The sequence below is a fragment of the Lactuca virosa genome, chromosome 4, assembly GCF_052849685.1.
Source record: "Lactuca virosa cultivar CGN04683 chromosome 4, Lactuca_virosa_CGN04683_v6, whole genome shotgun sequence".
Lineage (NCBI taxonomy): Eukaryota > Viridiplantae > Streptophyta > Magnoliopsida > Asterales > Asteraceae > Lactuca > Lactuca virosa.
The window spans coordinates 484,242,460-484,255,052 of NC_136429.1; positions in this window are offsets into that span (position 1 = coordinate 484,242,460).

Here is a 12,593-nt window from a genome sequence, read left to right on the forward strand (position 1 = left end):
ATTACACTTTGCACTTTGCTTAAGTCGTTAGTGGAGCGTGTGTGGTTAACCGGCACACTAACCTGGACTTAACAAGGTAGGCAAAGGGTAACTTAATATTTATCATAGTATCGGTGGAGCGTGTGTGGTTAACCGACACACTGATTAAGGGGTAAATATTAAGGGTACCAAGTATATTTGCATGGTTATTCACACCTTGTTTTGTGATCCTCGACATCCCAGTCACAAAACCTGAAGGGCACACTCGAGATTGAAACATGCCTTTGAACAGTTCAATGAATCTCAAAGATCTAGGACTTTCAAATCCAATTAAAACCTAATAAATTATTTCGTTTTTCATGGTGGAAATTGGTGAATCGTCATTCACCTACCTTCAAATATTTTATAGCTTGGATTACGGCATCCCTCTTCTAAGTTATAAAATAGTTTGTTGGGTCCTAGCCTTAATATTTCATATTGGGTGTCATATTAAGGACTTTAAATCAACTATCTTGAATATCTCCCAAAAAGATGTCTGGTCTAGACATTTATGATCTTCCCAAATCTCTTGAAACAAGCTTTCCTAAATGAAGATGATGTCCCATGGATATCATACTTCTTTCACCTCCTCCAATTATTCTCCCTAACCCACAAGTTCCTAAAAAGTTTAAGGTCACTCAAGCCCTATTGGCAAGGCAAGGTCTAGGTGTTATCACATCTTGGAGATGTAGTCACATATTGACAAGCCGGGAGAGTTGGGTGTCAAAGTCTTGAGAAAGTTGGTGGCTCAACTACTTTCTAAGTCAGATAGTGAGTTCTTTTGAGAATCCTATGAAACAGACTAAGACAAGACCCTTAATGATCTTATCTATTTGCTAAGATCAACTTCCTAAAACGCTATGGACATTGACAATGATGACATTGGATATCCAGTAAAGCTCTCTCTTCCCAATGGAAAGGGATCGGCCATAGTCAACTCGGTTGACCCAATGGTAAAGAGAGAGGCGAAGTCTGAGATAGTCCCATTATCAAGGGTCCATAGGTAACTATTACCAAAGGAAGGGGCATTGGTTACGAAGCTGCCAAATTTACCTAAGGATGTTAAAGTCAATAAGTTTGGCTCTACTTCAGGTAAAGTCCATTGTCTAACTCTATTAAGTACATGCTGATTCTGATCGCGAAGATGGATTTCAATCGCATGGTTCGGTGATCAGAATTTTGGGCTATTACTTAAGAGTTATGATATCTATATTGCTTAGGAATAGATAACAACAAGGTTTTCATATGGATTGTAAGGATAAGTTTTTCCGTAAAGTTTTAAAATAAAAGAAAAAGGTTTTGATTTTATTTATTTTAAGTATCCTTACAATGGTATTTGTGAAAAGTTGTTGCTTATAAGATTCCATTGATAGCAATATTAGAAAAATGGATTTGATTCTTTCGGTTGTGGTAGTGTCTAATATTACCAAATAAGGAAAGATTCTCATCACCCAAGGTTCAATTGGACCGAAACTTGGAATCATGCAAGTTGTATAGTATGATGAATGAGAACTTTCAGCTTGGAAAATTAAGACTAATTTCTTATGTGAATAAGGAAAGGACTAAGGGATCGAGTACACATTCTTGTGCACTGGTCAAGTCCACCACAAAAGATCAAGAAGACTATTCGTCATGATTTACTTAAGTTCAGTAAATATGGTTATACTTATAAGTTTAAGTATAAGTCTGTAGCATTGGAGAAGTTTCAATGTGAGACAGAACGAATAAGAAGAATCAAAGTATGGAAGAAAGATAAAAGTTTCTCAAATCTGAAAAGATGGGAGAGTACTTTAGTATCATGTTTATGATCATCTTAATGGTTAAGATATCATATCACAATTGGTCCTCTAAAGTCATCTTAGTGCATTCTTATGACTAAGAAGAGGAGTCATGAATTGTTGAAATGGTTAAATCAAAAAGATGAGTCATACTTCGTTCCAAAACAATTCTTAGAGTCATACTCCAAGATTGTAACTTGAGTGACATATCTTAAAGAGGGTTTGTTAACACTAGTCAAATGTAAGAGTAAAAGGTTATCTACTCTTGTACATTTGAAATTGGTAAGTTGTGATGTTTTGGATAAAATAGAGACCAAATTAGGCTAATTGTGTAAAGTGTTAGTTTTGATAAAGAATCGGCACTATCTCTTGAATATTTGACAAGGGAGTCTTATATGTCAAGAGGACAGTGGGAGTCTTAAGGCTCTTGAAAGTTTCAAGACTTAATCAAGAATAAAACCTAAAGTCCTTCACTAGCACACGACTTGAGGTTTATAACCTATCGTGTTGAAATTTTTGTGCCTATTCAAGTTGGCTTTGCATAGGAGTTCTGAGAGTTCTCAATTGGTTGCACAACTACTTGGAAGCAATGGCAGGCACCTGAGCTGCCAAATGGCAAGAATTTAAGATTTCACAAGTTTAATCAATATGAGTTTGGATTTGTCATTATCCTTGTCTTGTGACTATGGTTTTGACGATTCACATGGATAAGAACACATACACCATAAAATCTAAGGGTCATAAGGTTTCTCTCCGATTCATGAAAATGATGGTGAGGAAACACTTCCACCAAGTAGATTTGAAGCAGATGGCAAAAGGTCTAAACAATTGAGACTATGATTACGGCATCCCTTTTCATAGTTCTGAAATTGTTTAGACACACATGCATGCTATCTAAGGAAAGGTGTATGATTTTGATAAAGTTTTATCAAAGCATCTCGTATTAGAAATCTGAACTTTGGTAAGAAAGTCAATAAAGTATTGATTTCTAGAAGTCGAGTTGATTTCTGAGTACATGTCAAAGCTAGTGGGAGCATAAGTGTTATGCTAATAATCATCATGTTAGTGGGAGCATGATAATTATTGTTAGTGTTGCAAGTTAGCAACGTTAATTATAGAAAACAAAAGTTTCAATTCGTGAGGCTGCAGGAATTGAAAAAGTTGTTTTGCTATAATTAAGGGAGAGGATATACTTCATTTCATTTCTAAAGGCTTAGATTGAGACCTTAATCATCTTTAGTCAAGAATATATATATGAATTTCATGTTGGATTGGTTCAACTTAAGGAAATTCTATATATTGCGTTCTCAAATTTCGATTATGATTACGGCATCCCTCTTCATAGTCAAATTTTGAAAACATGGCAAATAAAAATATTGTAGCAAAAGACTAGTCTAGAATCATGTCTTTATGTGAGACATCATGAATCGTGTACAATTTGCTTTGGGTACAGGATCGATTGCATGTGCTATAATATTTGTCATTTCTAAATTTTTCCAAATGCCCGAAGGCATTAAGAAGGGAAAAGGTCTAGAATTGAATATGACTAAAATGATTAAGCAATTGTCGAGGACAATCTGAGGTTTACCAAAGATTGGTTGCTCAGGGACAGTTGGAAGTATAGTGCTAATTTGGGAAGGACCATATTGACATATTCTGAAAAGAGGCATCTCTTATTCAGAAGTGATAGTCAAAATGAGAATATGGAGTTGTCTCCATAGGTGGAAGTTATCTATGTAAGATTAGAAAACTTAATGCAAGAAGCATGTCCAAAGCAATGTACTTTGAATATGAGACTTAGTTTCCATGGAGTTGATCTCCATTGGAATACATTATAATGACTGTTGACAAGTCTTTGTGACTTTGTACATATTCATTACAGGAGGGTCAGTGCATATAAGTTTAAAATCTAAACAGATTTCGATAAATGATAGGAATTTGAAATTCTCACATTTTTCGATAAGGATTTGGGAGTGTGAAATTAGAATCATTGAAATCATGTTCAATTGGTTTATTTCACAAAGTAAGGATCATAGACAAACATAGAGTGCATACTTGGTGTATGGTAAAGCTATTGTTTAAGAAAAACATAGTGTACATGCTTGGAGCATGGGACAACTAGTGTTTTTAATTCAAGTATAAAGTTGATAAAACCGAAACAATGAATAATGAGTAATCAGTATTGTCACACCCCGCTAAAGCGGAAACGCAAGGTATGACAGCGATAACGGTTTCATTGCAAAAGATAATGATACATCACCATAGCAGTATTTAAAAGTTTACAACCCATAGCTTCAAAAGAAACAAAATACAAGTTTTTCCAAAATAACATTGTTCAAAGAAAACTCCACAATTAACTTCAACACGATGCAGCATACTCTATGATGATGAATCTTTATATCCACTTACTAATTATTTCCTGAAAAAGCATGTAAAACGAGCGTTAACTATGAAAATAGTTGGTGAGTTCACAAGTTTATAAAATCGAGCTTGGAATAAGGCTTTTCGTAAATACAAGTACATTGCTTTGATGATAAACAAAGTTGATTGCTATTAATGAATACAAGATTATTGCTATAACGAGAAACGAGTTTGTATGTGTATGAGCAAACAATGAGTCTCAACCAAACCTATGACTGAAGCCCTATCGAGATCTATGCTTATCGTTCCATAGATGAATATGGTATCATGCACTCCAGCGATTCGGGCGAGTGAGGAGTTGTCAATTCCTAATAGCGCTATCCATAATGACCATTGGCTCAAAGAGTTAATGGTTAGAGATAAGGGAAGGGCCTTAGTACGATAAGTTCTCATGTTCCGTGTTGCATAGACATACATAAAGAAACATAGCAATACAATAGCAATCGTGTTTGATACAAATCAATTTAAATACAACATACCAATAATAGTTTTTCTGGACATGCTTTTCCACCCCAAAACATAAAACTGAAAATAGGGGAGTGCGTGAATACTCACAACGTTTCGAGTAGGTACAAGGGGTACTTCGGAATGCACCAACGTCTTACTGCCGGGATCCTACGACATCAAACACACACTAGTGAGTTTCCATGTCGAAATCTAATGCTAATATACTAAATTCTACATATAGTGAAATGCCAATTTATGTTTTAGTTTTTGATTTTATATTAATTGGTTACACTTTTTCTGAAATAATGAAATTCTACAAATCGTGCGATTAATTACCACATTGGAATATAAATTTTCCAAATTTTTAAGTCCTTATTACAACATAAATTTACGAAAATAGCATTCAAAGGATAAAAATTCCCAAACTTTTTATTTAACTGTTATTACACAATACTAAGCTGGGAAAATTATAAAAATGGATTTCCAAGCTGTTTAATTATATTTTATGATTTTTGAGCATTTATTCCAATAAAAATTGAAATAAATAGAAAACAGTTTCCAAAATTACCCAAACTTTTTAATTAACTGTTATTGTACATAAACAGGCTGGGAAAAATATAAAAGATATTTTTCAGTGGGTATTTCTATTTTTCTTTGTTTTATTCCTTTAAATAATCATTAATTGAAGAAATAATATTAAACAGTTAAAATAATTTACCAAAAATTTTTGTAACATTATTTACAGTATAAATAACCTGAGAAAAATACCAAAAGTGGTCTTCATATTGTATAATCCGGTTTTGGGTATTTATGTGAATTTAAGTGTAATTAACTTTAGAAATTAAGAGAAAAATAGTTTACAGTGGAGAAAAATCCTTAAAATTTTTATGTAACCTCCTACTGTACAACATGATGTTCTGGTAAATTTTCATGAATTTTGGATAATCAGAACTATTTTTCCTATTTTTAAACCATTATAATTACCAAAAATTAGGAAAAATAGCAAGGCATGATGAAAAATGTTGAAATTATTTTTCTGAGTCATCCATCACAGGTAAGGTATGCGAAAATTGTTTGATAAAATTTTCACACTCTCCAAAGTGGTTTTAGGATTTATTATATCCTAACAAAAGGAAAATCGGAAAGCATACCAAACAACAACAAAAATTGATGAAATATATTGAGGGGTCATTATCCTTCATAAGGGTCATTCATAAATTTGTTTCGGATTTATTGACCTCTGGAAGTATTTTATGTGATTTATGCCCTTGGTTTCTAGCAATAATTTTAATAAATCAAAGAAATAATAAAAGCTTTTGGTATTTTACAGATTATCACATGCATATGAGGGCTTTCAAAAGGAAAAATGTTCGAAATTTATTCAGAAGGGAAATAGGGGTATTGAACCCAAACCAGTTAAGAAATGTTGCATGCAATGGTGCATGAGATATAAATGTGGCTGAAGTTTATGAATTTATGTAGCCCATTCAGTGGGGTTTTAAGCCACAAAATTTCAGCCATCATTCAGTGGATATGTTAAGTTTCTAAAGTATTTTTCCCCAGATTTATGGTTGGGTTTAAGGCCATTGATCATGCAAGGCAAAAATGGTGATCATAGAAAAAGAGCTGTTTGCGCAACCATTTTGTAAAAATTGCCAAAAATCGGATATTTAATATTTTACAGTGAGACCAGTTGGTTTTGAAAGTTAACTCATGGAATTATCCAATGCAAAAAGAATATCATGATTTGGTTAAGTAATGACCGAGATATGGTCGTTCAAAGCTGAATAAAGTAATCTGGCAGATTGCATGTTTGCTTTGAGTGCATCCTTAGGATATTTTGACAAGAACATCATGCATGCCTTTGATAAGATCCGATTTCTAGCACATGCATGGAGTGAATGAGCATCCAAGATGTACTAGAAGTGGTTTAAATGCTTTTGACCATGCAAGAACACAAAAGAAATGGAGAAGAAGATGTAATACTTGTTTTTGAAGTCACATGAACATATGCGCATCATTTTCACTCCTTGCATGGGTTTGATCCCGGATTTTCACCATTTCAAACACATGCATTGTGTTATGGTGAGAATCTACAAACCACTAGGGAAAAATAAAGATTTCTAGCCATGGAAAGGCATAGAATCCGAAAAGAAGAGAAAACTAAGAAGAAGAGGTAGTAGAATCATGAAATTATGGGAGAAAATGTTGTTGTTTACCTTGGTTTTGATCTTGAGGGAAGTAAGAACACTTCAAGGTCTTCAAAATCTCGAAATTTGGCAGAGGAATGAGAGAAATTTCGTGGGTTAGAGAGAGAGAGGAAGAGAGTTTGTGGGTTAGGAGGGTGGAGTGTGAGAGAGTGAAGAGAGAAGAGGTAGAGTGAGGGTTTAAGTCTAATGATTGAGTTTTGGGAAGAGAGAGTGCATGGGGAGGGGAGAATGGCTGGCTCTATCATGCATTAGGCCTCCTCTCTCCTAATTTCAAATTTTATAAAATTCCCTCCAATATTTTTATAAAAACCCTAATTTTTATAAAAATATTTATTAAGCAATTCTTGATTTATTTGAAAAAAATCTTGTTTTTAACTAATAAATTATGATTATTGCATGATAATTTAATTTCTATTTCAATGATTATAATCCATAATTTGATTAATAAAAATTTGATATTAGAAAGTTTATAGCCAAATTTTATAAAGTTTTTAAGCTTTATGATTTATAAATTTGGATTTTTAGCTCTCTTAGGGTTTTTGGAATATTGTTTGATATTCATCATCATAATGAAGTATAATTAGAATATTTTAATTTATTTTTAGGGTTTTATACCCTTTTTCAATTATAACAAAGCTTGAAAGTTTCATTCAAATTATAGCATTGGCATTTCCTATTGTAGTTAAGCAACTTACTAGAATCGTAAGTGTCAAGTATATTAGCCCTAGGTCTTAGATGGATCCTAGTTTATGCTAGATTTTGACCTAATTTATACTACTAGGCCATGGCATGATGTTCATGAATGGTTATTATAAAGATGCATGAGTCCGAGAATGACCTGAATTGACAGTTGTCACAGTATCCCCCACTTAAAAAGAATTTCGTCCCGAAATTCATTCTATGTCATTGCTTGTCATCGCACCGGAAAAGTTGTGGATACTTTTCCTTCATGAAGTCCTCACGCTCCCAGGTGTACTCCGGCCCGCATTTTGAGTTCCATCGAACTTTCACAATCGGAATCTTACTCCGCTTAAGTTGTTTTACCTCCCTGCCAAGGATTTCTATCGGTTCCTCAATGAAGTTTAGCTTATCATTGATCTTAATTTCCTCCAGGGGTACTATCAATGCTTCGTCGGCTAGACATTTCTTAAGGTTGGAGACGTGGAATGTGTCATGAATGGCGCTTAACTCTTGGGGCAACTGGAGTTTATAAGCTACCGGACCAATCCTTTCAATGACTTCAAAGGGTCCAACATATCTCGGGCTTAGTTTTCCTTTCTTACCAAAACGCACAAGCCCTTTCCAAGGTGACACTTTTAAAAGTACCTTGTCTCCTACTTGGAATTCTAATGGTTTACGACGATTATCCGCATAACTTTTCTGACGATCTCTAGCAGCTTTAAGCCTATCCTTGATGATAGCAATCTTGTCAGATGTTTCCTGGATAAGTTCGACTTTAGTCAACTGTCTGTCTCCGATTTCTGTCCAGCATAAGGGCGAACGACACTTGCGTCCATACAATGCTTCATATGGAGCACATTGGATACTCGTGTGGTAACTGTTATTGTAGGAAAACTCAATTAGAGGCAAATGAGTATCCCAATTTCCTTTGAACTCAATGACACACGCTCGTAGCATGTCTTCCAATGTTTGTATTGTTCTCTCTGTTTGCCCATCTGTCTGAGGGTGGTAAGTTGTGCTCAAATCTATCTTGGTTCCTAGTGCCTTCTGTAACATCCACCAAAATCGAGATGTGAAACGACTATCTCTATCAGAAATGATAGACAGGGGTACACCATGCAGAGAAACAATTTTGTCGATGTAGATTTGGGCCAATTTTTCCATCTTGAAATCTTCCCGAATGGGGAGAAAGTGAGCAGATTTCGTCAGTCGATCCACTATGACCCAAATTGAGTCATGACCTTTAGCAGTTCTAGGAAGTTTGGTAACGAAATCCATAGATATTTGCTCCCATTTCCATTGGGGAATTTCAGGTTGTTGCAACAACCCGGATGGTTTTTGATGTTCAGCTTTGACTATTGAGCATGTCAAACACTTCCCAACATACAAGGCAATATCCTTTTTCATTCCAGGCCACCAATAGTACTTTTGAAGATCCTTGTACATCTTATCCGCTCCAGGGTGGATTGAGTATTTAGATCGATGAGACTCGTCTAGTACCATGTCTCTCAGATTGTTAACCCTTGGAATCCAGACTCTGTCCTTAAAATAACGAACTCCATCAGGTTTGGTTTCAAATCTTTCTTCCAAACCATGTAAAGTCTCGCCTGGAAGATTTTCCTTGAATAACGCTTTCTCCTGGGCATCAATGATTTGAGATTTCAAGCTTGTCTGAATTACCATTCCTAAAGCTCTCACACGGGAAGGTTTCACTCTTTCTTTCCTACTAAGAGCGTCGGCTACTACGTTAGCCTTTCCTGGGTGATATCGTATCTCACAATCATAATCACTAAACAACTCTACCCATCTTCTCTGCCACATGTTTAACATTTTCTGATCTAGGATATGCTGAAGGCTTTTGTGATCGGTATAAATGGTGCACTTGGTTCCGTACAAATAATGCCTCCATATCTTAAGAGCGAAAACTATTGCTCCTAGTTCAAGATCATGGGTGGTATAATTCTTCTCGTGCGGTTTGAGTTGTCTGGAAGCATACGCAATGACCTTATCTTTCTACATTAACACACATCGTAATCCTTGATGAGACGCATCACAATACACTACAAAGTTCTCTGATCCCTCTGGTAAAGCCAGAATTGGTGCATTACACAACTTGTTTTTCAGGATTTGAAACGCCTCTTCGTGTTTCTCTTCCCAGAGAAATTTTCTGTCTTTTTGGGTCAAAGATGTTAATGGTTGAGCAATACTAGAGAAATTCTCAATGAAGCGTCTGTAGTACCCAGCTAATCCTAGGAACTGTCGTATTTCTGTTAGGGTTTTGGGGGCTTCCCATTTCTTGATTGCCTCGATCTTAGCTGGATCTACATGAATTCCTCTTTCGCCGATCACATGACCAAGGAAATGTACTTCCCGAATCCAAAATTCACACTTAGTGAACTTGGCATACAATTTCTGCTCCTTCAACAGCTCCAACACTAGCTTCAGATGTCTCTCATGATCTTCTTTGGTTTGTGAGTAAACAAGTATGTCATCGATAAATACAATTACAAATTTGTCTAGGTATGGTTTACAGACCCTATTCATCAAATCCATGAAAACAGCGGGTGCGTTCGTTAGTCCAAAAGGCATGACTAAGAACTCATAATGTCCATAACGGGTTCTAAATGTTGTTTTGTGAATGTCTCCTTCGTGAACTCTTAGTTGATGGTATCCTGATCGGAGGTCGATCTTTGAGAAGTATGAAGCGCCCTGCAACTGATCGAACAATTCATCTATTCGAGGGAGAGGATATCGATTCTTGATTGTCAACTTGTTCAGTTCTCTATAATCAATATACATTCGGAATGACCTGTCTTTCTTTTTTACGAATAACACTGGGGCTCCCCAAGGTGAAGAACTTGGTCGTATGAACCCTTTGTCTAGAAGTTCTTGAAGTTGTCCGGACAGTTCTTGCATCTCGGATGGCGCGAGGCGATATGGTGCTTTTGCTACCGGTGCCGCTCCGGGAATTAAGTCTATCCGAAATTTGACCTGTCTGTGAGGGGGTAGACCGGGCAATTCCTCCGGAAACACCTCGGGATAGTTTTGAACCACTGGAATCTCCTTGAGTTGCTTAGCTTCAGGTTCTCTTTCTACCACGTGGGCCATGAATGCAATACAATTCTTTTTCAGGTACTTGTGAACCTTCACGCTTGATACTATGTTTAAACTTCTTCCTGGCTTCTCACCGTGTATGATAAGGGTTTCTCCATTAGGGAGAGGCACTCTAATGACTTTCTCGTAACAACCAATTTCTGCTTTATTTTTGGATAACCAACCCATCCCTACTATCACATCAAAACTACCTAGCTCTATAGGAATTAGGTCAATGCTAAAGAGTTTATCAGCTAAATTCAGAGTACAACCAGGAATTATATCATCAGCCCTAATTTCATACCCATCAGCAAGTTCAATAGTATGAGTATTCCTCATCTTTCTTGATTTCAAGTCGAGTACCGGTCTAAATGTTAAAGAAACGAAACTCCTATCTGCTCCCGCATCGAATATTACTGATGCAAAATGGTTGTTCAGGAGAAACGTACCTGTTATCACTTCAGGGTTCTGACGAGCTTCTTCTGCACCAATCACAAAGGCTACACCTCTTGGCCGTCCAACTTGATTTCCTTGGAAGTTTTGCCTGGCTTGGCCTTGTCCATTGTTACCAGGCCCTTTGTTCAGTTTGGGACATGCTCTACGGAGATGATCAATACTCCCGCACTCGTAACATGCCCTTTTTCCATCCTTATTCAGCTTACAATACTTCGATTAATGGCCTGTTTGTTTACAGTTTTGGCACACTAGGCAAGCTCCCTTGTGATGGAAGTTACACTTATTGCACTTCGGAAGCGGTCCTGAGTACTGCTTTCTCTCCTGCACTTCCTGTTCTTGAGTTTTCGCTGGTTCTTGGTCCTGGGCTCTTACCATAAAGTTTCTTGAGACTTTCTGCTTCCTCCCTGACTTGCCTCCATACTTCTTCTCTCCTTGATCTGCTGGCTTCCTCTTGCTACTAGAGTTTTCCTTTGTCGATGCTCCCATCCTTATCACATCATTGGTTAGTCGATTTGCTAGACTTACTGCACTCTGAATAGTAGTTGGATTTGCTGAAGTAACCATTCCCCGAATCTCTGGTGCCAGACCCCAGATGTAACGATCTACCCGTTTCTCCTCAGGAGTAACCATGTGAGGTACCAGTTTTGCTAGTTCATGAAATCGGACTGAGTACTTCTCTATTTGTGTTCCAACCATAGAATGGTTCCAGAACTCAGATTCAAGCTTCTGAATTTCATCCTTGGGACAATACTCCTCTATCAGTAGCTTCTTTAGGTCTTCCCAAGTTAGCTGATATGCCGCTGCACGACCTCGGGTTTGCACTAAAGTATTCCACCAGGTCAATGCCCTATCCTGAAGTAGACAAGTTGCATACTCCACTTTGTTGCGTTCGAGACATTTGCTAATGTGAAGGACCGACTCCATACTGTCAATCCATTTCAGCAACCCGACCGCACCTTCCTTTCTGTGGAATTCCTTAGGTTTACAGGCCATAAAGGACTTGTAGTTGCATTCTCTTTCATTGTTTCCCCGGTTTCCTCCACTACTTCCTTGGTTAGCATTAAGTCCTGCAGTTACTTGAGTAACAATGTTTGGGATTGCTTCCATGAGTTGTTGTGCTACAATTTGAGCAACATCGGGTGTTTCGTTCTGTGGGCGCCCGCGATTAGGCCTTCCTGACATGGTTCTAAGACACAAGAGAAGAAATACGTATGAATACATAAAATAATGTATAATTTTTAGTTCACTACTATTTTGAAAACCGTAAGTGTTGTCAAATCATTGGTTTGCATTAATACTAGACATATATATTTTAGAAAGAAAAGAAAAGAAAAATATCTTTATTCGACCATTTACCAAATAAATTCTAGGGTTTGACCTCATAGTAAAAGTTTTCAAACATAAAATAAAATTCTTCATTACCATTTGACATTGTCTTAGAAACCAAACCAATACATCAAATCCAAAATAAAGTTTCAAATGTTTTTCC